Here is a 27,561-nt window from a genome sequence, read left to right as displayed (position 1 = left end):
TCCAGGAAGTGGTGCACCGTACCGTTCACCCCTGTGTTGCCCCGTGGGACTTGGGGTTCGTGGGAACTAAAAGGCTTTTTCAGAGTTTTTAGCATCTTCACATCCCCTCTGTGCACTCTTTCTCTCAACTTATCATTTTCTCCCAAATCACCCCCACCCCACCCGCATTTCCCATCTCCATGTTCTCCTACTCCAACCACTTTCAATTCCCGTCACTGCTCTCGTTTCTGCCATTTGACCTGCTCTTCTCCTCCTTCTGAACATCACTTTGCTCCCAAGCTGAGCAACATCCCTGCAGCTCCTTCCAGCCCCCCCCCCCACCCCACTCAGCCTGTACCTCCATTTTCCCTGAATCAGCTTAATTGTTATCTGCCGCTCTGTCAAAGTCCTTGTGTCTTCATCTCTAGTCTCCATCATGTCTCCGAGTCAGTGCTGTGTAATTATCTAGCCCTGTCTGAATCAGCACACATACAGTATTCGCTACTGTACATACAGCAAATGTTTCAGGTAGAAAATAATTCTGAAGAAAAATGGGCTTTGTTTCCCGGCCCCATGCAACAGTTCAACGGTCCAGGTTCCTGCAGAAGGAGAGCGAAGAGAGGCGACTAATTGGAGGCAGCCACTTTCTGGGTTCTATTTAAAATGTCATGAAAAGCGAAGTACAATGAGCCCTTAAATCTCACCAAGATCAGAACAAATTCATTCTGTTTCATGCACCGCAGAAAAAGGGGATGTTAGGCTGACGACAATTATATTATTTGTCTAAACTAAACGTTACAAAAAACTACACAAAGAATGATGCGTATGTGTGTTTCATGCATTTGTTACCATAGCAATATGCCATCTGTATATGCAGACTGCACTCAAGGAGAAGCTGTGGAGACATTTTGTTGATGCTTCTATGCCCCTCTACAATCCTAACCTCGCATCAACGACCATGTGAACCGCAGAGCTGTGATGAGTCGGCTTTTTTGTAGCCCATCATTTAGAATTCTTCCCTGCCGTGAAAGCACCATTTCTAAATCGGTTTGCCTTGCTTTCAACTACAGAAATGCCTTTCAGAAATGACTTTCATGGTTTCACATTTCTAAATGAATATATCAATGAATGAATCATCGGTGGTTAAATATGGACACAAAAAGGTGCTTATGTCAAGGGAAACTGTCTTTGGTATTGTTTTGGAATCCGACAAGTTAATCTGCTAGTTGAAATCTAGCACCATGCACAATGGCGGTTCACATTTTCATGTTTTTGAGAGTTTAGAGGGCAAATTTGCTTCAGAAAATATTGGTTATATTCCAAAACGTAAGCATTTGACCCTGGGACCCTGTGCTGTTTGCTTTTTGAAATCATTTTTGTGCTGTTTTTTTTTTTTTTGTGTGTGTGTGTGTTTGACTATTTTGTCCTATAAAAATTCTATTCACACAGAGCATACTTTAAATGTATTGAAATACTAGTGATGCAACCATTAACCACTAATTAATTGATTATTTGATTATCCGATCATTAAAAACTATTTTGGTATTCAATTAATATATTTTTTTTTCAGCCACTCAAATGTGAATACTCTTACATTTGAGTGTCTCATTGCGGGGCAGAGTGATAATCAAAATATGGTCCCTAACGTAGAAGTGTCCTTGAACACAACACGACACTCCCAACCTTCCTACTGCCTTCATCAGTGTTGCTTTTAATGGTGAGTAGATTAGGAAACCTGAATAGAAAGGAAACAGCTAAGGTTGACCCCCCCCCCCCCCCCCCCACTCACTAAAAATACTCTCTGACCCTCACTTCCTGGTTGGATGGACCATATTATAATAACTGATAACTGAAAGAGCGCCCTATCAAGAAGCAGCCACCCGGAGTCAAATGAAAGAACTCGGACGATGGAGATATCTGTTTTCAGGGTATTGGAAATGTGTCTGCCGTTTCCCAAATTGCTGACCTCATACATAGGACTGGATCCAGTCTTATTTTGTAGGTCAGTCACGAGGAGTAACAACGCACCCACCATAGATTAACAAAGCATCACATCACGCACGGTCTTACATCAATGCAAGTGTACTCAACATTTTGTCTTTTGTTTTTATCTGCCAGCAAAATTAGTGAGAAACAAATAGTTTCAAGGAGCTGTTTCACTCTGAAGACTGCAACACGGTTATTGTTCTACTATTCTGCTCCCGTTCTTGCCGTCAGTGTCGTGCCAGCGCAGCTGCTATCCAGTCGCCCACTGCTGATGTCGCTGGCAAGCAAGTCTTCATTCATGTCGGACCTCCTCGTTGTGGCCAGCCAGCCAGGACACAGTTTGTTTTACTTAACTTGCATGATCACTTACTGGCAGAAAACACAAATGCCCTTTTCTTATTCCTTTCCCTATGTAAGCATGTCTTAACTAAACATGCAATAACACGGGCCCTGACGCAGAAACACAGCTCTGTGCAGGAAAGCCAGACAGCTGCATTCAATTACATTAACTACCGCAAGCAAAAGTCCACACACTGCAGCCACCGGCCCCAGCTATAATCAACAACTTATTCAATAACCTCCAAAATATGCAACTCCCTTCATGCTTAGTCAGTTGGAATGGCTCCTTCCTGCTGGTTTCATAATAAACTTAAGCACACACAAGATTGTAACTGCAGGAAGAGACACTCGCAAAGAGGACAGTTTGAAATGAGTGTAAATCTTGTAGAGTCTCACACATTCATAATTAAGTATTTACCATCCTGCACATTTGATGATTTTTGGTAAAAAATCGTTTCTACTACAATAAGTCGTTTTCCCCCCAGAAAGTTCTTTTGAAAATCTTTTAAATTGTGTCCAATACTTACCAAGAACCAGGAAGAAGGACTCTTTACACAAGAGTATGCCAAGTATGTGAGGCATATTTAGGACATAAACCTGGAACGTGTTCCAGGTGAAGAATGGCACTTGAAGAGAGAAGGGTAAGTTCCTGGAACTTAATCTAACGTCATCATGACATCTTTCACTTTAATTGCAAATGTTGATACGATCTGAAGCAGGGGGATGGGAAGTGTCGAAAAAGACATTTTTATGTACGTTTTTTTGTCCATTTTCTGGTGGTCCCAAACATAACCACCTGTGAAAAGCAGGGATGTCTGGTATAAACACTAAATTCCATAGAATTAGAAAAGGAATGTCAGACATTTCTTCCAGTTAACGAGTAATCCACCGGGAAGTGGAGAAAGCAAAAGAGAGATGGCAAGAATGGGAGTTCGGGGAGAGGGCTGATGCTCTTATCCAGCACACTTTTCAGGATAAGTAAAAGTGCTGATCTTGGACATTTTACAAAGTGCCCCCTGAAGGAATTCACAGGGTTGACAAGATGTGTTTCTGTTACTCAAGACGTGTTACTTGAGATATGCTGCCGGGAGAAGTGATAAAAATAGATTTTGACGAAAGAAGACAGTACCATACATTTTACATCCAGATTTCCTCATTGCTCCCAAGTTGCATGTTTTGCTAATGTCTTTGTTTACGGGTGCTCTGTGATTGACTGATATCCAGTCCAGGATTTACCCCTCCTCTCGCCTGAAGTCACCTGTGACCCGAGTGAGGATGTTATAGGAGCGTCAGAGAAACAAATGAACGCATGGTACAACTACTGTGGAGGAAAACTAGATTGAGCTTTAGCTGGAGAAGCAACATGCTGTTTAACAATTACACAAGCTATCATGTACTCACGCCTTTATCCAGGATGGCATCTCCAGTCAGCATTTTTTCCTCCTTTCCTTTGCCTGTTCAGCAAGCAGCTGGTGTTGTTTATTTTAAAGTCATTACACATAACCGTTCCCATCCAGGTGATATATGCATGACTGTTAGCGACGAAGAACCAACACTGCATCCAGCATGTCACTAAGAGTTTTAATTATGGTAATGGTATAACGATATCCTAAAACACAATGTGATTGTGGTGGTGTAGGATCGCAATGAGTCGCCCAAAGACAGCTGGGATAGGCTCCAGCATGCCAGTGACCCTCGAGAGGTTAAGCAGTACAGAAAATGGAACAGGAAGTTACCCAGCATGGCTTGCAGGTTATACCTGTGAGCATTTATTTTGATACCTGCAGTTAGAGAATGAGGTAGGCGTTTGGATTGGTTTGTGTTGTGTAAGTGGGGATACTTACTCATGTTTCATAAAGTAGTACCTAGACACAGCAGCTTATGGGTGTCTCAGTTATTTTTGTTATTTGCCAAGTTGCTGTTGGAAAGTAACAGCAAAGAGCTACTCTATCGCTAACACTTTACAATAAGGTACACAAAATTACAGTTGTTAATGAGGAATGAACCGACCTAACCCTAACCGGTACTCATTAGTTCTTCATTAGTTCCACAGTAACTACTCTAACTTTACATTTTAATAATCGTCCACATCATTCACTGCGTTGTTTGATGAACGTTGTGGTCAGAGGTACAAAATATTTTCACACATTTGCATAATAGGATAGTAAAATTTGCAATATCAGCATTTGCTGGCTTAATTAAAGTCTGCTCTTTCAAAATTGGGTCACTGATCTCTGTGTGGAGTTTGCATGTTCTCCCCACATTCCAAAAATATGCATGGTAGGTTAATTGGCGAATCTCTTGCCTCTCGGGGATGCCCAGGGATAGGCTCCAACATACCCTACGACCTTAGTGAGGATAAGCAGCAGAGAAGATGGATGGATGGATGGATGTTTGGATGGGTGGATGGATGGACGGATGGATGGGTGGGTGGATGTGTGGATGGATGGATGGATGGATGTGTGGATGGATGGATGTTTGGATGGGTGGATGGATGGATGGGTGGGTGGATGTGTGGATGGATGGATGGGTGGATAGATGTGTGGATGGATGGATGTGTGGATGGAGGGATGGATGGATAGATGGATGGGTGGGTGGATGTGTAAATGGGATGGGAGGTAAAACCTCCCCCACTTCATTATGAACATGCTTTTGGGGTTAAACTCCAAAAATGTCACCGACCCAACACCCATGTGGACCCATGACAATGTAAAATCAAAACGCTGCACACCTACTCTGAATCAGCTCCGACCCGGCCACAGAGAAAGAAAGAGGTGTGTGTTCATGTTGAGCTCTTCCTCAATCTTCCTTATTGATAACCAAATATTTGTTCATTAATTTATTTTCTTCCGCTTATCCTCACGAGGGTCGCGGGGTTGCTGGGGCCTATCCCAGCTGTCTTCGGGCAAGAGGCGAGGTACAGCCAATCACAGGGCACATATAGACAAACAACCATTCCCACCCACAGCCAATTAACCTAGCATGTTTTTGGAAAGTGGGAGGAAACCGAAGTACCCGGAGAAAATCCACGCATGCATGGGGAGAACTTGCAAACTCCACACAGAGATGCCCGAGGGTGTGTAACCAAATATATTACTCTTATTTTTAGACAAAATTTAAAAACCATTTAAATTGTATGATTCTTCACTACGTCTCCAATAGAGAACCTGAACAGTCCGGTTGCAATCCATTCAATGTGCTGAGAGCTGTAGATCTACATCTGTTAAAACCACAGACCACATATGCGGGCTTGATTGATTTAATCATCAATCTGCCCTCAGTCAAGAGCCCTGGAATATTCACAGGTTGGAAAAAAACAAAGCTTGACCACTTTTTACATTATTTTGACCAAAACCTCTGAAAACTACTACTTGCAAGCTTAGACAGCACTACGACTGTAGAATGTCCAAAATCCAGTTCATCTTTGGGAAAATGTGAAAACTATTATAGTTTTCATTTATTTGCACTGTTGCTAAGGCTTAGTAAGAACTCCAATTTCACTTCAATCCCTGCTCACTATACCCTCTATCATTCCAATCAGCTGCACCTGTAGTGCTGCCACCAGCTCTGGAGACAGATGGCAAAGTCATCTCCTTTACTACATGCGCTATTAAGACTTTTTTTTTTCCAAAAGCATAGGCAGTCTACATCTAAAATGCAATCAACCAGACAAAAACATGTACTTATAAGACCTATGACCTCAGCCCTTGCAAGTTTCATAGGTCAGATCTCTCTTAAAAAATGCAATTTGCTCTGAAGTATGTATCTTGAGAATCATGCCGTGCCAAAAATAGACATTGTCGGCTTTAACACTTGTCGGTACATCAGAGCATCTCATAGCACGCACCCTGTACATATGCTACATGAGTAATAGCATCAAACACACGCTTTGCACTGCAGGATTTAATGTGCTATTCTCATTTCAAAACCTGATAATTTGACGACACCGACTTCAAAGTGACCGATACCAGATATCGCTCTGTCTATTACTGTTTTATTTGACCTCAACTGCTGTTACCACTGAAGAATCCAAGGGCACCGGCTATTGTTTTCCCAGTGTACTTAATGATCTCAGCCCATCTCCCTCAGAGTCATCATAATGAAAACACATGTTCATTCACTCACACTAGACACACACACTGATGGATCATGGAGGCCTAATTCAAATTTGACAGTATCGGATTATCGGATGGAGGGTTGCTTCCCCCATGTGCTCGGCAAGCCACTTAACCCATCTTGCTTTCACGCTGCTAAGTCATGGACATGAATGAATGTTTAGTGATGGACCGAGAGGCCTCCGGCGTGAATTGGCAGTCACATTTCTATCAGTCTACCCCAGGGCAACCGTGCTTACATATGTAGTTTACCACAACCAGTGTGTGACTGTGGACTGAATAACACATTTCACTGCAAAGCGCTTTGGGTAGCTTGAAAGGCGCTATATAACTCCAATCCATTCTTATTTTTATTAGAACGATTGTTCCGACATTTGGTGGTTATGATAGTGGTTAAAAAGAGTTTCCTCCTTAGGATGGCTTGTCTCTCCTTCAGAGACCGGGTATAAACCTCTGCCATTCAGGGCATCTCCGACCGGTCGGAGGCCTCAGGGAAAACCCAGGACATGTTGGAAAGACTGTGTCTCTCAACTGGACTGGGAACGCCGCTGCCGGGTAGAGGGTAGCCTGAGCTTATCTGCCTCTCTAGATGGATGGGTGGCAAGAAGCAGACACCTGAATACCTGGGACAATTGGTACGGCCAATGGGGTACATCCATACTGTGCTGTACTGTACTCCAAAATAATAATGGGTAAAATCATTTTAACAGATTTCTGTCTGGATGTCATGTTGTGTAAACCTCACTCCCTGACACCTTAAGAGCTGTGTTGAACAGTAGGTTGACAGCCTGGTCCTTCTGAGTCAGTGGAAAGTAGTACTTGACATGTTCCCGGGATACCTGGTAGGAGTTGGCTGTGATGAATAGCCATAAGTCCAGATTGAGTAAAATGAATTGTCAGTGTTCAACCACTCATTTATGACTTGCACATCCCAAGCTCAGAGAGGAACGAGGGAAGATCATTGTGGATCCAGATCTGACACATCGGTTGCAATATTCATTTTTTATTCAAGGATGTTACTATTTATAAAAAAATATTCCCTCCCACTTCTGGAGGATTTCTTAATATTTTGTATGTAAACATGTCAAAGGAAATCGAAATACGGACTGACTGCACAGATAAGGCTTTAATTTGCAAATATAACACTATTTTTTTCTTCAAACACAATTTTTGATTCAACTCACCCGTATCTCTGAAATAAATATATCTTTTGAACTCACCCAAAAGGGGAAGCGTATTTTTCAGAGCTTCACAAGGCATTAAAGTTAATTGCCAAATTAAAGTCACAGGCTGCAGGAGCTATTTTTTTCTTGATTTATTTATTTATTTATCCCCTTTATTTCTGCTTCTACACCCACGCATTGGGTGTAAACAAGAATTGAGAACAGAATCTGTCGTTCCTCAACATAACCACCCCCTAATTATCACTGTCTGATTTCATGTCTGTCTTCCCTCTTCTACGCTCACCTTCATTATATCTTTCATTGATTTGAATTCACAACTTCATTGGTCACAGCTTCCATTAAGGCCCCTCACGTTCTCATAACGACACCCACATAAGCACTTAGTCACCCAAACTCCAATGTGTTGCTCCTTAAAATACATCATAGATTTATAGATATCCATGGCCAGTGACCATACACAGACAGCCATAATCCACAATTTATTTAGACTTCCTGCTAATGGAAAATGGTGGGAAAATATGGCAGATAAAATCGAAGGGCAAAAGTTACAGCCAAAGAACAGTGTCCTTATTCAAGAAAAACTGGCAATCCCTGGTATCCGGACATAGTAATGGTCTCCACATGTGTCCTGTTGACCTCACGCAGTCACACGACACTCACAAAGTGCACTAATTCACCAAAATCCTTGAAACTCCTCAGGGGGAATGAAAAACAAACACACGTTACACATACCCCCTTCTTTATTTTCTCACATCACACACTCTTAAAGAGCGGACAAGAGCGCTGGCTCCCAGAAGAATTAGAAAGTGTTTGAATAAGGCAATTTACGACGCCGCACAGGCTGCCGTGCCATTTCACCCAGGCCGAGATGTTTCGCTATCACGTGGTGGTATGAATGCCTCATTGATCTGGCTTTTCCAAGTGACAGAGTGAATCGTGGCAGTATGGGTAACCGAATAAATCTGTCTTTGTGTGTGTGTGTGTGCCTAATTGTGGCCAGTTATATGTCAGTGCGACATGTCTCAGGCTGTAGCAATTAAAAGGCTGATTTGATCTCTGGCTTGTCAAGATACTTTCAGTGTGTCAATGAGCTGCTTAACAAGCTTCCACTGACGTCTCCGCCAAGGAGTCATTCAAAACTTGGCGGTTTTTGCCTGAATCGAGGCTCGCGGGTTCTCCTCTGTTAACTTCTTTACTGTAATGTAATTAGTTACCAGGGAAAGCAATTATTGGTGTGTGCGGTTGAGTGCTTACCATGAAAGAGCGTCATGGAACGATCTGCTTGGGTTTCATGTTGATGTCCAGCATGCCAAAGTCTGTGAATATACCTTGCTGCAACTGGAGGATGCAGGGACAGTGTGATAGTTGGAGATACACAGTATTCAAATGCAATGCAATGTTGACATGTTAGTGAGGGTGCCATGTTCGGACCGTCATGTAGCGAGAGATGACTGTGTTGTACTTAGTGGTTGTATGAGTATATCAGACCAACAATGCTTCATCAGATGGGATTGTACTGTATGCACACAGCACGGGACATCAGTATGGAAGATGGTTAGATGGAGGGATTGATGGCTCTAAAAGCAAATTCCTGAAAAGACTGAAAACTGCTTTTGCAGTATAAATAGCCAGTGTGTTTGTTGGACACAGCACGATAAGTTTTACACTCATCTCCATGGCTGGACAAGGCTGCTCAGGGGTCATGGGGAAGGAAATTCCATCAAATAATTAAATCATTTGATGGCAATCGGCCACTGACTATGTGTCTATGTTGCATACCTGAAGTAATTAATTGTGACTCTGCAATTTGAATCCCATTAAATTCCATTGTTGGACAAACGCTGTGTGCCTCCCAAATGGTGGAGAAATGCTGGTCATTAATAAATCATGCCGTTTCATAGATGAATATGGCCTATTATTCATTCATTCATTCATTTTCTACCGCTTATCCTCACGAGGGTCGCGGGGGTGCTGGAGCTGGAGCGAGACGCGGGGTACACCCTGGACTGGTCACCAGCCAATCACAGGGCACATGTAGATAAACAACCATTCACACTCACATTCATACCTATGGACAATTTGGAGTCGCCTAACCTAACCTAGCATGTTTTTGGAATGTGGGAGGAAACCGGAGCACACAGAGAAAACCCACGCATGCATGGGGAGAACATGAAAAACTCCACACAGATGGCCGAGGGTGGGATTGAACTGAGTTCTCCTAGCTGTGAGGTCTGCGCGCTAACCACTAGACCGCTGTGCAGCCCTATGGCCTATTAATGGTCCAAAAATATGCATACTTAAGCAGATTTTGCATTTATTTGCCTTTATTAAGAATTTTCCATCATAAAAATGACTAAATGAAGTAAAATACAAATAAGCATTCAGTATGATGATATGTATTGTACATGCTAACTGGCTGTCTGTGATGCTACTGTAATGTTTGGTGATACACATCTGCACCAGACTTAGTTGCCAGAACAACATTCTTTTATTGCAGGGTAGGGCCTCATGTTGCCGGCATTCGTTTATTCCTTGACTTTCTATGCTGCTTGTCCTCTGTGGAGCTGCCTATCCCAGCTGACTTTGGGTCTGGGTACATCCTGGACCATCAGCCAATCACAGGGCAAATATAAACAAACAACCATTGACATTCATACCTACATACTATTACAGCATGTTTTTAGAGTGTTTAGAGTGCCACCAGGACTCATATGTTCATAACAACATATCTTACTGCTTTGTTGCAAAGGATGTTATTCCTATACATTGAAAGACGCTATTTGTTTATATTTTACTCAAATCATACAAAATGGAAACAGCCGGAGTGGAGTTGAACGCCATACTGTTGGGAAGGTTGTGTTATTTTCTTTGCATTCAAACTCAGGAGGATAACTTCCTTCCCGCTGAGCCGGCCTGGCTTCCTACTAACCCACGGACAAACCAGGATTTGGAGGTATCCGTATAATACTCCTATTCACTATTAGGAAATGACAGCATTTATGTACTATATTGGTTATCAGCATTGCTATATATTTGACATCAGCGCCGGTAGAAAAAAAAAACAAATAAAGCTTAATTTGGGAGCAAAGAAACTTTTTTTCCTTGAACCCTTAATGCACTTAGTGCGAGTTGCAATTAGCATTTGAGGATGAGGCGTGCGGGGAGCATTTAAAGCTGGCAGCTTCCCACACAAAGCCCATCTCCTCCACTACAGAAAACATAACACTGATGGGCTGTGACCAGCAGCGTTTTGTAGCCTGTCTGTCCTTCTTAAGACCACGTTTCTCCCAAGACTTTGTGATGGAAATCTGTGACGGGCACAACAGCACAAAACACTGATCCCTGCCTTCATCTGTCCAAATGATTTTATGGTCCGAGTGAAGACAGTGAGAGTAAGAGAGTGTGCATATTTGAAAGAGAGAAATATTCCTGATCGCAGTTGCTCCGCAGGCCTGAGGCTCAGAGTTTCATTTGACCAGGCAGACCATGAATTCCTCCTGCAGGCGGGCTGCAATTCATTTAGAGCCAGATGAGTGTGTGTGTGTGAGTGTGTGTGTGTGTGTGGCCTTGCAGATTTGGGAGAGTGAAAATCAAACAGATTCGAGCAGTCCACCGATATGGCATTTGTAAGACATCCCCATTGATTTGAATCGGAGTTGAGTTGCATATAGGCCTTAAAGGATCTAAAAGGATGAATACAGCAGCAATGACTTCTCCAGTGTCATTTGTCATATGCCTCTCATATGAACGGGGGGATGATCGCCTAAGAAAATGTTAGCGTGAGAATGGAAAGACTCACCGAGAGAAAAAAGGCCAAGAATTAGGGGGTGAAATTAAGAGTGTGTTGTGCTTTATTAGCTTTATTACCTACGCCACAGAAAGTGATGTTCATGACTGTGTGCATTTCCATTTCTTGTGGTGCCAGCAGGGGTGTAGCATCAAATTCTGTGGGTCCCCACGCCACTCTAACCCATTCCTGCATTGAACCGAGTCTGAGAGCAAAAGAGAGCGTGACGGAAAGTGACAGCAAATAGGAGCAGAGGCTAATGTTAGCACCTCCTCTCCACACACCCCTCTTCACGCCAAATCTTCTTGAAAATTGGGAGGATGGGGGCGTCTGGTTAAAAGCATGCAATTCCATTCATCATAATGTGCTTTCATATTATGGCCATGCCGTAACAGGTACATTCATGATAACATTAAATACTTTATATTATATATCTTGCCATATTTTTATCATACTAACAACGTCATACTAACAACCGGAATGACCTATTGATTTCACATGGAGAGGAACTCGTGCTACTTCTGACAACAGCAGCAGCATGGAAAGCAAATGTCTGTTTGCTACCAATCATAGCAGTCGTGAGAGCTGCTGCTGCTGGCTACTTTTGGACAAATAAGGACCCAGAACCTTATCTTCTTGATCCTGAATATATGGTGGATGAGCTACCGGTTTTAGAAGAGAGAGTGAAGTGTCGGAGCATATGGAATATGCATTGTCATGGCTTGGTGGAGTAACTGGAGCTTGCCAAGCCATGCTGACAGAAGTGGAGTGTTTCTGCTGCACTGAGCGGCTGACAGTGTTACTATCGATGGAAAGGCTTAGCGTGAATGGTGATTGAATCACAACGAACAAAGTATTGTTGGCATACAGTAGTTAATATAGATGTCCCATTACCAGCATTGTTAGCTTGCACATGGTAGTCAAAAAATAAATGTCTTTGTCCTTTCATATTTCAATTCTAAGCTATGAAAAGAAATTGATATTATTTTTTAAGTTTATTCTTGTAAAGTTGCATCTATGTTCTCAACTTTTTTTTAATTTTTTTATTTTTGGAGTACATTCCAGCTGTTTTTTTTTTTTTTGCATGTCTCCTATTTTGTTAAAAAAAAAAACATTTTCTGCAACCTAATTTTCCAAAATGTTTCCTAAAACACTGTAGACACTAACTGTAACACGTGAACTGTGATTTATGATAATTCATCTAATGCATTGCTGCAGCTTTAGTCAAGTATAGAATATTACACAGAAATAATATTTCACCAAGCAAGCTGCATGACATAAATAATTGCCAGCTAAGAGATGAGATGAAAAGAGAGGAAAGAAGCAGATAAATATCCCTGGGAGACTGAACTACTTCAAGACTTCTCCATAAAAGAAAATGCATAGCATGTCATTCTCCTGTTTTAGTGGAAAATGAAATTGAAAAGGGCAAATCTGAGTCCATGCACCTTGGTAAGACTAGCCGGTGGGGACAGTCTATGTGAGACTTGCTGCTGCTGAAAAGGGCACCATGAAAATAGTCCAGCTCTCAGCATAAATGGAGCTGACAGACATTACAATGCATTGTTTATAGGCAATGTGCAGGCAAAGCCCCAATAACAAGACTTTCTTAAAACTCCTCAGAGCAACAGTAACTTTGTGAATACATTATGTTTATACATGAGTCAGGGAAATGTGTGTCTTCGTTGAGCATCCGTTTGTCAGTGAAACTTAAGTCTTTATCGAGAAAACATGAGTCAGTGAATTTCAAGTCTTTGTCGAGCATCCATGAGTCAATTTAAGTCAGAGTCATGATACAGACCCCATGAGTCAGTGGAATTGGAGTCTTCATTCAGTCATTTTCTACCGCTTATCCTCACGACGGGTGCTGGAGCCTATCCCAGCTGTCTTCAGGCGAGAGGCGGAGTACACCCTGGACTGGTTGCCAGTTTAGGAATGTGGGAGGAAACCGGAGTACCCGGAGAAAACCCAAGGGAAGAACATGCAAACTACACAGAGATGGCCGAGGGTGGGATTGAACTCGAGTCTCCTAGCTGTGAGGTCTAACCACTCGAAGCCTACCGGTGAATCAGTTTAAGCCAAGTCTTCGTAGAACCCGTGTGTGTCAGTGAAACTCGTGATTTGATCACTGTGAGTCAGTGAAACTCAAGCCAGTGAAACTCAAGTCCTCATCAACTATTGACCAATTACTAAATTGGATTCTTCGTCGACCACTCATGAATCAGTGAAACTCATGTCTTCATGGAGGACGCATGAGTCGGTGAAACTTGAGTTCCTGTTGAGCACCCGCCAGTCAAAGAAACTCAAGTCTTCATTGAGCACCCATGAATCAAGTCTAGCATTTGTCTGTGAACTCGAGTCTTTGTCAAGCACCCGAGTCAACAAAACACCAGCCATCAGCAGCCCATAAGTCAGTAACACTAGAGTCTTCACCAACTTATGAGTCAACTACATTTGTGTGTTCATTGAGCTCCCGCGATCGGTGACCCAAGTCTCTGTTGAGAACACGTGTGTCAATGAATCTTGAGTCTTCATCGTGCACATTTGAGTTAATAAAACTTGTGTCTTCATTGAGCACCCATGTGTCAATGACGATGGAGTCTTTGTTAAGCACACATGAGTCATTAAATTTAAGGCTTTGCCAAACTGTGAGTCAATGAAAGTGAATTCTTTACCGATCTCCCAATAAGTCGGTGAGACTCAAGTCTCTGTTGAGTGAAACGCAATTCTTTGTTGTGCACACAATTGAGTCTTTGTTGTGCACACAAGTCAATAAAAATTGAGGCTTTGTCAACACATGAGTCAATGAAAGTCAAAATTCATTGACTGATTTATCTATGAAACTCAAGCACCTGTATGTCAATGAATCTTGAATTGAAAATGTAGAGCACCCCTCAGTCAACAAAACTTCATCAAACTTCCATGAATCAGTAGGACTCAAGTCCTGTTGAACACAGAGTGAACCTTTATTCTTCTTTCTTCACCCATGTGTCAGTGGAACTCGAGTCTTTTTCAAGCAGCAGCGAATCGATCGAGGTCCCATGAGTTGGTGAAACTCAAATCTGTGTTTGGCACGTGGGATTCAGTCTTCATCCAGCATCCATGAGTCAATAAAACGGAAGTCTTTGTTAAGCACCTGTGAATCAGTGACACTGGCAGGCTGAGAGAATGAATTGCTGAGTTTGTGGAGTCTGTGATGCAGCTTAGACAAGAAGTGAAAGGAGACTTGATTTGAGGCAAGGAGCAGATGTGTTGCTTTAGCTAGTGCTAAGGGGTTTGTAAGTGAACGGGTTAGTACAGTAACAAAGTCATGACTCGCACATGTGGTATAAAGACCTTTTCCTCTGTAGCTGATAATGACATTGCTGCTGAACAGTTAATTATTGACAAATGCAATGACTTTTGTGTATTATTCATACCAGGTTGTTGTTTTAACATTCTATTTTCTATTTTACTATTTTTATAAAAAAAATAGAGCAAGCAGCATTTCAAAGCATTTCAAACCAGCGTCCTGGTTTTCATCTCCTGTTGAGTTTGGCTGAACACACTGGTGCAACGGTGCCTTGATTTGGTTAGACACACTGGAAGGCATGCTCACACACACACACACACACACACACACACACAGTCATGCTAGTTTTATTTTTCATGCTTGTGTACATTCTCAGTAGCTTGAGTAAAGTAACTTATTATGGGAAAAGCGCATGTGCACATTTTGAGGTGCCAGTGTGCCTTTTGATCTTCCATTTTCCCTGGGGCATGATGTTTGTTTGGTTACCTCAAGGTTTTGTCACAGCCTGTATTCAAGATTATTCATGAAGTGCTATTTTTTCTGAGCAAACTGTATGGCCAGAGGCTCAACAAGGACTCCGACTGCGGCGTCCTCAACACAAACTAATTCACACACGTGCAGACAAAAATATGCTCATACGCTTTAGAGATCAACTGCATCTCCGCAAAGCTAAATAGATTCCGGCAGCATGGGTTTGCACACACAAACATACAAATTAAAGGTTGACTGCCCTTTCTGTATGCTCCTTTGTGCAGAACTAGTCTGCCGGATAAAGTTAGTCTTAAAGTAAACACAAAGTATTGAAATTTCTTGAATTGACTTTGGACTTTTGCTTTGGATCCTTTTGACATCATAAGATAATGGAAATCATTACATTAAATGTGACTTCAGCAAATGATCGAATTACAGTTGTCGACACACAGACTATGCTGTGTAAACATAGGGTTGACTTGCACTAACGGCAGGCTAACTGCAGGCTAACTGCAGGCCATTAGTTGGTTTCCAGGGGAAGGAGCGGTAATGTGAGACTCGTTTTTTTTTTTTTTTTTTTACCTCCAAGCCAGCTAAAATGATATGGCAATACATGTGTGCATTTATTATTAGTTCAGGATGTTTTTTAGAAACATAAATGATCAGAATGTGTTTAGGATGAAAGATAATATGATGATGTTGATGACGTTTTTCAAGTGTCTCACTTGAAAAGACCCCAGACGCGGTTTCAGGGGTTTAAAGTGAGACAGCTTCGGGTAAGCTGATTTACTATTTCCCCTTATAAACTACCATAACAACATATGTTGTAGCAGTAAGACCAATGGCAGATTACTTGACAACTACACAGAACTGTCAGACAAGTAGCAAAATCATGGGGATGGTAAATTTTTTCTCAACACTTGAAATCACTCTAAATAAAGTCAGAATCACAACGAATTGTCATGAGGGCTTCTGTACAATGGCTATAACATAACAAAGGTCTGTCCATCCAACCATCTTCTAACGCTTTTCTGATGTTGTGTCGTGGGAGTCAGCAGTCTAAGCAGGGAGGCTCAGACTTCCCTCTCTCGTCCAGCTCATCATGGCGTGTTTCCGAGGCATTCCCAGGCCAGTAGAGAGATGTAGTTTCTCCAACGTGTTCTGGGTCTTCCTTGAGACAGCATCACTGCAGAAACCGCACCAATTCGCCTGTTAAATTTGCTCTCGTGAACAAGACCCTGAGATACTTCATATTCTCCACTTGGAGCAGGATCTCATTCCCGCCCTGAGATGGCCGTCCACTCTTTTCTGAACGTGAACCAGGGACTCATACATGGATGGTCTGATTTCACACTCGGCTGTGAACCGATCCAGTGAGAGTTGAAGGTCATGGCCCAAGGAAGTCAGCAGGATCACATCATCTGCAAAAAGCAGAAACCCAAGCCTGCAGCCACCATACTGGAACCCCTCCATGCCCTCACTGTGCTTAGAAATTCTGTCCATAAAAGTAATAAACAGAATCGGTGATAAAGGGCAGCCCTGGCGGAGTCCAACACTCACGGGAAACGGGCCCGACTTACTGTCGGCAAACTCAGACACTGGTCATACAGAGAATGAACAGCCTGAATTAGGTGATCTAGGACCCCGTATTCCCAGAGTATTCCCCACAGAATTCCTCAAATGCCTTCTCCAAATCAACAAAACACATATAGACTCATATTGACACATATTCTCCTTCTGAGAGTGTCGAGCTGGTCCACAGTTCCATGACCAGGACAAAAACCACACTGCTCTTCTTGAGATTCAACTATCCAGCAGATCCTCCTCGCCAGAATCCCTGAATAGATCTTACCAGGAAGGCTGGGAAGTTTGATCCCAGTTGGAACACACCCAGTGGACCCCCATTCTTCATTAAAAATGTAACAAATGTAAAGTAATATTACTTTAATATGTTTCAGACTGAGTGCGCAGACCTCACAGCTACGAAACCTGAGTTGAATCCCACCCTCGGCCATCTCTGTGTGGAGTTTGCATGTTCTCCCCGTGCATGCGTGGGTTTTCTCCGGGTACTCCGGCTTCCTCCCACATTCCAAAAACGTGCTAGGTTAATGGGCCACTCCAAATTGTCCATAGGTATGAGTTTGAGTGTGAATGGTTGTTTGTCTATATGCGCCCTGTGATTGGCTGGCGACCAGTCCAGGGTGTACTCCACCTCTCGCTTGACGACAGCTGGGATAGGCTCCACCACCCCCTGCGACCCTTGTGAGGAAAAGTGGTTGAAAATGAATGAATGAATGAATGTTTCAGACTAAACTTAATTTGAGTGAGACATGTCTAACTTTACACCAGGAATCATTGAGCTTCAGATTTGTGCAGGGCTGTCCAATGGTATATGGCTATGTGGAGATGTTGCAGGGGCCCATCCCTTGTGACTCAAGGCACCCGAGATGGCGAGCCGTGTATCCAAACTACATTTCTCAGTTGTTCACTTTTTTTTTTTTTTTTTACAAAGTTCCATCCTTTTCCTTTGGAAAAAAAAGCTGGACTGCATGCTGGTCTTATGAAGTCAAAAAATAGACAATGAAAAAAAAAGAAAACCCCCCAAACATTCCTTTTCCACTATGCCATACATAAACATATCAAAGTCCCATTCTGTCCACAAATGACAAGTCTCATGTTGCTGGAATGAGAACAACAAAAATATGGTGTGGTGCAGCCAGTGTCAGCTTTGTCTAAATACGATATGCAATACATTGTACACTGTATACTATGCACATTGTGTACGCTGGTTCCAAATAAGAATCAACCTTTCCGTTACACAAGCAGTTAAAAATAAAGACATACTGCTGATGAGGGGAGTCCTTCACAACTGTGGTGAAGCTGGAAGCAAAGGTTGCCGGTTGGATTGCCCCGACCGCTATCAGAATACTGGACTGGACTCCAATTTTTCAGTTCCCCAACAGGCCACCCCCATTTCTACAAACCCTTGCATTCAATGCTGTGCAGACCTTTAGCAAGGCATCAGACAGTTGCATCTAGCCAAACATGCTGAGTCAAACATCACAAGTAACATTTTGGAGTGGCCTTTTATTGGGGCCAGTCGAAGATGCTGTCTGATCAGCATCTTGACATGCCACACTTGGGAGGTGGCTTGATTATCTCGGCAAAGGGCATGTGCTCACTGACAGAGATTTAGACAGATTTGTCAACAATATTTGAGGGAGACAGGATTTTTGTGTACATCTTTGAATTCAGCTCATGAAAGACGGGAGCAAAAGAAAATACTGCATTTATATTTTTGTTGAGTGTACTTTATGCAAGTTGAGCCATTTTCAATCATGCTCCTTACTTCCTCTCCTTGATGGGTGTTTGAGTGTTTTAGTCAGTAATTTACTTCTTTTTTTCAAAGTGATTGAAAAGCAAGTGTTGATATGTTCTTGGTTTGTGTGAAGAGATATCCAAAGGTGGAGGTTGAAAACGAGCAAAGACAAATTGTACTGTGCAGTCACATATTTTCCAATAGCCACTTAGCAAAATTTCATTGACTTCACAAAAATCAGTTCTTTTCATGTATTGACCATGAAAAAATACTTTTTACATACGGTATACTTAAAAAAGAGCAGAACTGCGTATGCTCCATCCACCTCATCATGGGATTCAATGCTAAAAGCAACTAAAATAGACTGAATAAACTAGAAAGGATGATGACATGTCATTAGCTTCAGTTCTCACACGCTGTTGCTGTTGGAAGCAAAACAAAGACAGTTGTTACGAATTAATAGGGAGGAATAAAAAGCTTTTGATTAATCAAGTCATCGATTACTTGGTTAATCGTTGATTACTTGATTAATCATCCAAAGCTTGTTTCGATGAATCAAGTAATCAAGTTTCGACCAGGGGTGGGCAAATTACGGCCCAGGGGCCGTGTTTAAATACGGCCCGCCCGATCTTTCCAAATTATTTCATTGAAACTTAACATACAACCTGGCAACCTTTTGATGGTTTAGGTAACTTTTTTATTAATTTGGTTATTTGATGTGGTCTGCTGTTTACAAAGTGCTCCTGAAATAAAGGGACACAAGCACCTATAGAAGGTTGCTCTCAAACTCTCAACACTGAACTCCGAACTGAACATTACCTGCTACCCACTTGGATATTTTTCTTACATTGTAGTAATTTTTTTGGTGTTTTTTCATGCCTACTTGAAATGTTCAACATTCCGATAATTGACGGATATACGACTATGGTTGTTTTGGCCTACTTTGTTGGTTCGTTTCAATGAAGTCATTATTGATGGACCACCTGTTCATCACTCGATGTTGGGGCAAAAGCTGCAGTATTTTATATCAAAACAAAAACATCATGGGGCCGCACCGTGGTTAGCATGTTGGCCACACAGTCAGGAGATCGGGAAGACCTGGGTTCGACTCTCTGCTTGGGCATCTCTGTGTGGAGTTTGCATGTTCTCCCCGTGCATGCGTGGGTTTATCCGGGTACTTCGGTTTCCTCCCACATTCCAAAAACATAGGTTAATTGGCCGCTCCAAATTGTCCATAGGTATGAATGTGGGTGGGAAGGGTTGTTTGTCTATATGTGCCTTGTGATTGGCTGGCCACCACTCTTGTGAGGATAAGTTGGTATAGAAAATGGTCCGTGAGATGCATAACCTGGAAGTGTTTGCATCTGTCGAATGGGGAGCATGTTTTTAATGATTCTATGTTTTTATGGATGAAGCAATTTTACCCTTCTTTTCTGTAAAGCACTATAAATTGCCTTGTGTACAAATGGTGCTCAATAAAAAGAAAAAAAAGTCTGCAGTGTACTGTAAGTGATCACTTTTTACTGTCTTATGCCTTTTTACTGTGTTATTTTGTACAGACAGGATGTAGTCCCCTGTGGTGACTCCGCAATTAGGAAAAAGCCGAAAGAAACAAACAAATGAGTTCAAAAACATGATTGATTGTTCTGTTTTTAAAATGTATTGTTTTTGAATCTCATCGTTTTTCGGTGCACGTTTAGCACAGGAAGAGAACAGCTATCGGTAATTGCTGATAAATGGAGAAGGAGTCGGCTTAAATAAGTTCTGCTTCTTCCTATTCCTTTTCGGACATTTAAGTGTAAAATACGATTTGCTGCAATACAAATTGTTTAGCATGTTCGACACAAACTAAACCATTACCATTCTTATGGTAAAAAAAAAAAAAAGCTGAACAAGCGTGGGCTACTTATAAATGTGTCTATGAAATCTCTCCATTCAACTCCCACCTCCCATATTTCCATGGCTCGCATGTTACAGTCATGATGCAATTGTTGTGTCAGTCTTCTCTCATCTTCTTGTTGTCCTCATACACACACACACACGCACGCACACACACGTTCACACACATCCTCAGTATGTGGAAGACATTTCAGTGGGAGGAAAGATTCTCCCTTTTTTCACCCTGTCAGGATCATTTCATCACATGTCTGTTTCCTGTCATGTAGCAAATCTCAAATACAACAATTAGTGAAACAAGGATGTAGGCAACGAGGAAGGTACAACAGGGTCTGTGTCAGAGGGACTGTAAAAGCTTCTTATCAGTAAAGATATGGTATTATTGTGCCTTTTATTGTAGTTTATATTATTATCTTCTTTTATATGAGGCCTGTATATTGCTGTATTGCTATATATTGCCTGTATATATTTCCAGTCATCTCTGGCAGTATTCTATATAGACACTTAATAAAGTTGGAATAAATATTAACCAAAAGCGGGGGCCTTGTCATAAAGGTTTATTGTTTTTCATTTACTGTATATACTACCGGCATTATATAAGTCAAACGACAATGGCTCTCTATTTATGTCTGCTCTATGGAAATGTTGACCTTAATACTGCACACAAAAAATAGATGTATTGAACAATGTAAAATTTTTCATAGTGTGCATTTATGGGTATATGATGTCTGTCGTCTGATAAAAACACAGCAGTGAGAGGGCGATGAATGTGTCAGAAGATTTTTTCGAATGTCACAAATCTGCCCTCATACACACACACACACACACACCTCCGTCACTGTTCTAGTTTGGAAGTGGGTTAGTTGGACTACGTCTGGCCACTGTATCTACTGCGCCTTTGTAGAATCTCTCTGTTCTGATTTCTTATCCCCGGGGCCAAACACAGTCATGATGGACAAAAACCATCTGACAGCTTTGCACACACGTTCCCCAAAGCCTTCTGAAATCAAGTCCCAAGGGTTTTCCTCGGGACTGCCTGAAGCTCTGCATAGGGCAACATGATGCAGATGCACAGATGCAGCAACACAGACACTCAGTGGTCAAGCACCAGGGAGGATAAGATGAGCACACAAACACTTCTGAGGCTTGTAAATGTCTCAGCATGAGTGGCTGTGTGTACAATGCCCGTAGCCCCAAAGATAGCCTGGACCATACACATGGAGCCTGTATGCGGCTGACAGATGGTTGGGTTGGGTGAGTGGGTCTCAAGTGCTTCTGCTCACTACCTGCAGCATGAGATGAGACCCGGGGCAAGGACAGAGTGGGGGGCAGTAAAAGTGAAAATGTCAACTTTCTTGGCATGCATACAGTGGATCTCCTTCAATGTACTTTTCAGAATTTGGAACCCCGGATTTTACAAGGCTGCGAGGACCAGTCAGCTCTTTATTTGACAGGGACGCTGCAATGAGACATGTTTGGGACATGTTTTTGTTTGTTAGTGTGACGGAAAGGGGGAGGGGGGAACTCCACTGAAAACAGGAATCTCTACAGGTTGCAATAGGTGGAGCCACTGGTGGTCAGTTGTTATGATCAGCATTGATCGGCATATACCCATCATCCATTTTTCCATGGAAATTGAATATATTGATATGAAATATTGATTGGTGGCCGATGGCTTAAAGTATCCCAAGTGGTGAGAAGCTGTACCTTTTCAACTTAAAATGTGTCTAATACGTGTGTGAGGAATACTTACAGTTTAAAGTGCTCATGACTTCGTAGTTAAGGGACCCTGAATATTTCTTAGGTCATCATAATGATAATGATGCCAATGTGTCTTTTATGCTACAGTCCTACAATAACATTCATATATTTTGCATAAATACAGGTAACTGAATTATTCAGTTACTCTAGTGTCAGAAGGACTGCAGGCGAGACAATACCACGGCACCGTCGTCTCCTTGAACAGTGAATGCTCCCGTGTGGCCTAATGCCATCGCATGATACCTGACCCAGCATGACAAGCAGCGTATAGGACCACGGTTTCTTAAGGTGGGGCTGTTGCGGCATTCAGCATCACGTGGAAATGAAGTGCAACAAGTTCAAGAATTTCATCACATGAATATAGGGAATAAAAGTACACAATATTTTATAAAGAAACTGTAAAATAACACAATGCGATATAGGGCATACTGGACGGTTTTTGTTACGGTATACTTTCTCATAGATTTTGCCTTTGAGAATATCTGTCTGAAAGTAACGTAAAACTATTGCAACACCTGAGAAATGTGGCAATGTTGTTTAATTTGGACACTTGACTAGCCACTGACTAACTAAATACACATGCATGATTTTCAGTCTGTTTTCATTAATTTGCAAACACAAAAGTGAAGTTTTAGTGTTAAAATGTGGCGGTTTGATACGCACCAGGATGCTTCCAGGCCTCATGTGACATATTTAAAGTGTCTTCTTTGAGAACATTCTTACCTTTATTTAACATGTATATTTTTATTGTAGCCATATACTTAAATTTTATGTGATGATAGCTCAATCATAAATACCACTAAATGGCACTTGGCAGTGCAACCTATAGTCCTATAGTCCAGAAAATACGGAATATTGATACTAATATAGATGTATCTCCACTACATTGGACAAAAAATAAAGCTACATTTTCTATTTCATATTTAAGGAAAGAGTGTCAAGGGCACAGATCATCAGAATGTATTGTAGAAAAGCATGAATAATAACACTATGAAATATGAAATGGCAAGAATATACAGAGAATGACAGCGGGCATATTGTAGATATTCAGATGATTTATTCAGAAGAAACTAATCCCTGAATTGTTCTTCTCCTTTTGTTTTACACACTAATCCCACAGAAGACTGCAAGATGGGAAGCAGCGAGAACTGAACATCTTCCTGAATGAATGCAACCTCTTTTTAACTTCCCTATCTGAAGTTTTGGAAGTAAGAAAAACAAAGGAATTGATTCATGCAAATAGCATTATTCCTTTTTTTGGACTGCATTTAGAATGAAGGTGGGTCCGTGGGTGTGAGTCGTGTCACAAGTTCAAGTGCTGAAGTGACTGCGCGTCGTCGCATGTGTGCACTGTGTGTTTGTGCGCGTGTCTGTGTGTGTGCGCGCACTCGATAAACAAAAGGTCTGCTGAGTGTTTGGGCTTCCGCTGCACACTGGGCACACAAATGTGTTTGACACATAAAGCAGTTCTCTCATGCAGAATGCATAAGCCCTGCAGGCAGGCTTAAAACAAACAGTAGACATGTCCATAGACAGGACCAATACATCTCACAAGATCTGACACACACACATTTGCATGGAAAACAATTGACAGGTTTAGTTCGTCCCTCTAGACAGGTAAGGCCAAAAAAAGAAAAGAAGTGTGCAAAACACACAAACACTACAGCAACATCAGTGTTAACACTTCATCCATAAAACAATGTTTTTTGCTGACAACACAAAAGCATTCTCTGCCTGCGCATCCCTCCCCCCCCATCCCACCTCCATCTGTTTCTAGCGTCTTCAGCAATGTCAGCTCCTCCCTCACGCTGTCATCTCGTCAACAATGCAAAAAGAGGCAAAAATGAAATGTACGCATAAGGTAACTGGAACAACATGAACACATGGATGGATGTACATTGGGGGACATAACGATTTGATTTTATTCATATTTTTATTCATATTATTTTGCTAGTTTTGTTTGGTTTGCATACACACAGTGCATGTGACAGAAGTGTTATGGCATCACTTGTCTTCTGGGGTTGTGAACGACAAACCAGTGTGACTTAGAGAGATACTGTTGCATCGTTTGCAGCCTCCTGGATCGATAAGAATCAGTCATAAATCATCACATTTATTGTAGGGACATGCATCAGGTATCTCAACTGACCACCAACTGATTGACAGGTATCTATGGTTTACACTCTGTATTAAATTATGTCGCTTATCCTCACTAAGGTGGCGGTATGCTGGAGCCCATCCCTGCTGTCTTTGGGTGAGAGGCGGGGTACACACAGGACAGGTGGCCAACCAATCACAGGGCACATATAGACAAACAACCATTCCCACTCACATTCATACCTGTGGGCAATTTGGAGTGGCCAATGAAGCTAACATGCATGTTTTTGGAATGGGGGAGGAAAGCGGAGTATCCAAAGAAAACCCATACACACATGGTGAGAACACATAGAGATGGCAGAGGGTAGAATTGAAGTCGGTTCTCCTAGCTGTGAGGCCTCCATGCTAACCACTAATTCACTGAATTGGTCAAATTCTGTGTAGCTAGGTTCAAATTGAATAGGTCTCTCACCAAGGGATTTACATCCCTAATGTGTACACGATAAACAATGGTACGTACAATTCAGCCTTTGGCAAAACATGTACCCTTATCAGCTTGTGCTACTTAGCAGCACTGCATGTAACAAGCTCTCATCAGCATTATATCACCCCTTTACATAATTAAAAACACCTTAGTTCAACTGCCAAAATGTAAAATGAAAATTAACCTGATTAATCAATGCGCTGAGCCATAGAGCCAAAGTTAGTAGCGGTAAGCCCCCTTTAATTTGTTGAAGATGTTCACACTAATATAATCAAAAGAACCATCAATGCCATCACATAACAGGTTGGAATGTAAAACTCTTCAGTTAGCGTTCAAGGTTTTGACATGTTCACATCTTGTAGTCCAACTGAGTCCAACTAATCTATTTTTTTTATCTCAAAGGGTTGTTTTTAGCAGCTAGTAGCTAACCAGAAGTCAGCGCAGTCACCCTGGCTATGATGTCATCAGTGGTTGACTCTGTAGTTCTTTGCTAACTAACACAGATGCACTTGGCACAAGTCTACACCACCATTGGAATGGGGAACAGGACTACAAGCTGAAATTTTTAAAACTACATTTCAACCAACAAGGAACTTTACCACAAATAAAACAATCATTCCCACTGTTTAAACTCTTACTTGTCTGCTTCCTTAAACTTTCCTAAAAGGAAACATTGTTATATGTTTTATCGTGCTGAATTTATTTATTTACATTTGTTGTTTGAGAATGCTATGTGTTGTCGACTTACCCCCCAGAATTTCAGTTTCATTTTTAAACACAAGGTGACACTGATTATGGTGTAATGTTAAACCCCTAAAAGTAGAATTTATTACAAAAAAATAACTGTAGGTATGAATATGAGTGTGAATGGTTGTTTGTCTATATGTGCCCTGTGATTGGCTAGCCACCAGTCCAGGGTGTATGCCGAAGATAGATGGGATAGGCTCTAGTACCCCCGCAACCGTTGTGATGATGAGCGGTAGAAACTGAATAAACTATAACTAGTACAGGGGGGGGGGGTATTCTTGATAATCATCAAGGGAGCTGGGACCACAGTCACTAAAAAAACCTTGCTCACATACTCTGAATGGATTAAGATCCCGCATGGCCCGCCAGGTCCTCCTGCTCAAGAAGGCAAATGTACAGGTCCATCTAAAGTTTGTGAGAATGATTCACAGAAGCCTAGGGAGAATGTGATTTGTCAAAGTTGAGCTGTTTGGCATCAACTCCACTTATTCGGAAGCAGAGAAATGCTGACTTTGACCCCAAGAACACCATCCCTACTGTATTCCCTTATCTTTGTTAGCCAAAGTGTGCTACCAAAACACCTCTGAACTTTGAACTGTTTACTGACAACTGACTCATCCCAATAGGTAAATGGTTTATAGCATGTGTGTCAAACTCAGGCTTTGGCAAATAGCAAGAGACCCGCCTGCATTGTGAAACTTAACAATGATAGCGTTACTGAACTTAAAGGAAAAGTGCACTTTTTTTGGAATTTTGCCATACAGCCGCAATCCTTATATGAGATATGAACACGCTTGTCTTTCTCTTTTCTGTGCGTTCTAAATATACATGTAACCCAGATCTCATGTAGTTAATTTATAAAATGCTGGAGTGATTAACACAATAAGACTAGGGATGAGTTTGTGTGTGTTGTACACACAATCGCAATGTATTCTTCTATTAAGTTGTAATAAAGACCTCCACAACTGAATGTTAAATATACAAGATGAACATACATTTGTTTACAATATGTACAGAATTTAAAGACACCCAAAATCACAATAACCTTTTCTGACAAAAAGGATGAATTCCAAATTAGGTATAGGCAAGTAATCAAATAAAAGTTCTCAAAATACCAGATTTTGTTTGTGTGTTCTAATTCTGCCCCTCACTCTCAAAATGACCTCTTTATTACCATAAAACAAAACAATAAACACAATAACTTAAAGTGGTCCAAACAGTACCACTTTAGTTTCCCAGTTTAAACCTTAGTTCAATTTAGTTCCACTCAAGTTCGTTGCAGGCCTTTGTCGATGCTTGGTTGCGGTGAGGCCAACAAACAAAATGGCTGCTTCACTCAAGAAGAGCACAACATAAAATCACATGCACAATGAGTCAATTGGGGTACTCACGAATCCTTATGAGTAGCTAGGGAAACCTGCTCACGTGTGGATATGCAATTTCCAGATTATCTTTTGATGTCAGCACACTTATCATCCAACAACAAGGCAAGACAAGGCGGTGTCACTAAGCAGGCCCGGCCGGATCACAACCAAAACAAAGCACAACAGGACGGCAGAAAAACAGCAGGGCAGCAGGAAACAGCATCGGGAAAGCATCACCTCCTTTTATTAGCACATAACGCCATTTATTTACTATGAAACACTACATCACGTCGAGTTAGCATTAGCTTTAGCTGAATACACATCACAATGCTAAATTATGATGCCAAGGCCTAATCATATATGCGATGCTAGGCTACCACTGCTCCGCCACCAGGAGATGTACTGGGGCTATAGGAGCGAAACATCAATGACTGGTGGTCCCCAGCTGATGACCCAGTTCACCCCATAGGTGTCATAAATGCTTTAGATGACACAGATGAAGGTAATGCACACGAAAGCTGCTTGTCAACCGCCAATAAACAACAGAAGAAGAAACACGACAAAGAAGAACACATCCTGACAACTTTCCGTTTCAGCAGGTACAAGATACCTCAATCGCATTGGGGAAAGGAATATTCCACCCCTGTTAATCCGATTATATGTTCATTTGGATTGGCACTTTTCTTTTGGAATGAGGTGTATACAAAAGTTCAATTCTTTCTGTTGGAGCAAATAAACCG

This window comes from Doryrhamphus excisus, chromosome 1 (assembly GCF_030265055.1).
Source record: "Doryrhamphus excisus isolate RoL2022-K1 chromosome 1, RoL_Dexc_1.0, whole genome shotgun sequence".
NCBI classification, from domain to species: Eukaryota; Metazoa; Chordata; class Actinopteri; order Syngnathiformes; family Syngnathidae; genus Doryrhamphus; species Doryrhamphus excisus.
Note: the sequence above shows the minus strand (reverse complement) of the source record.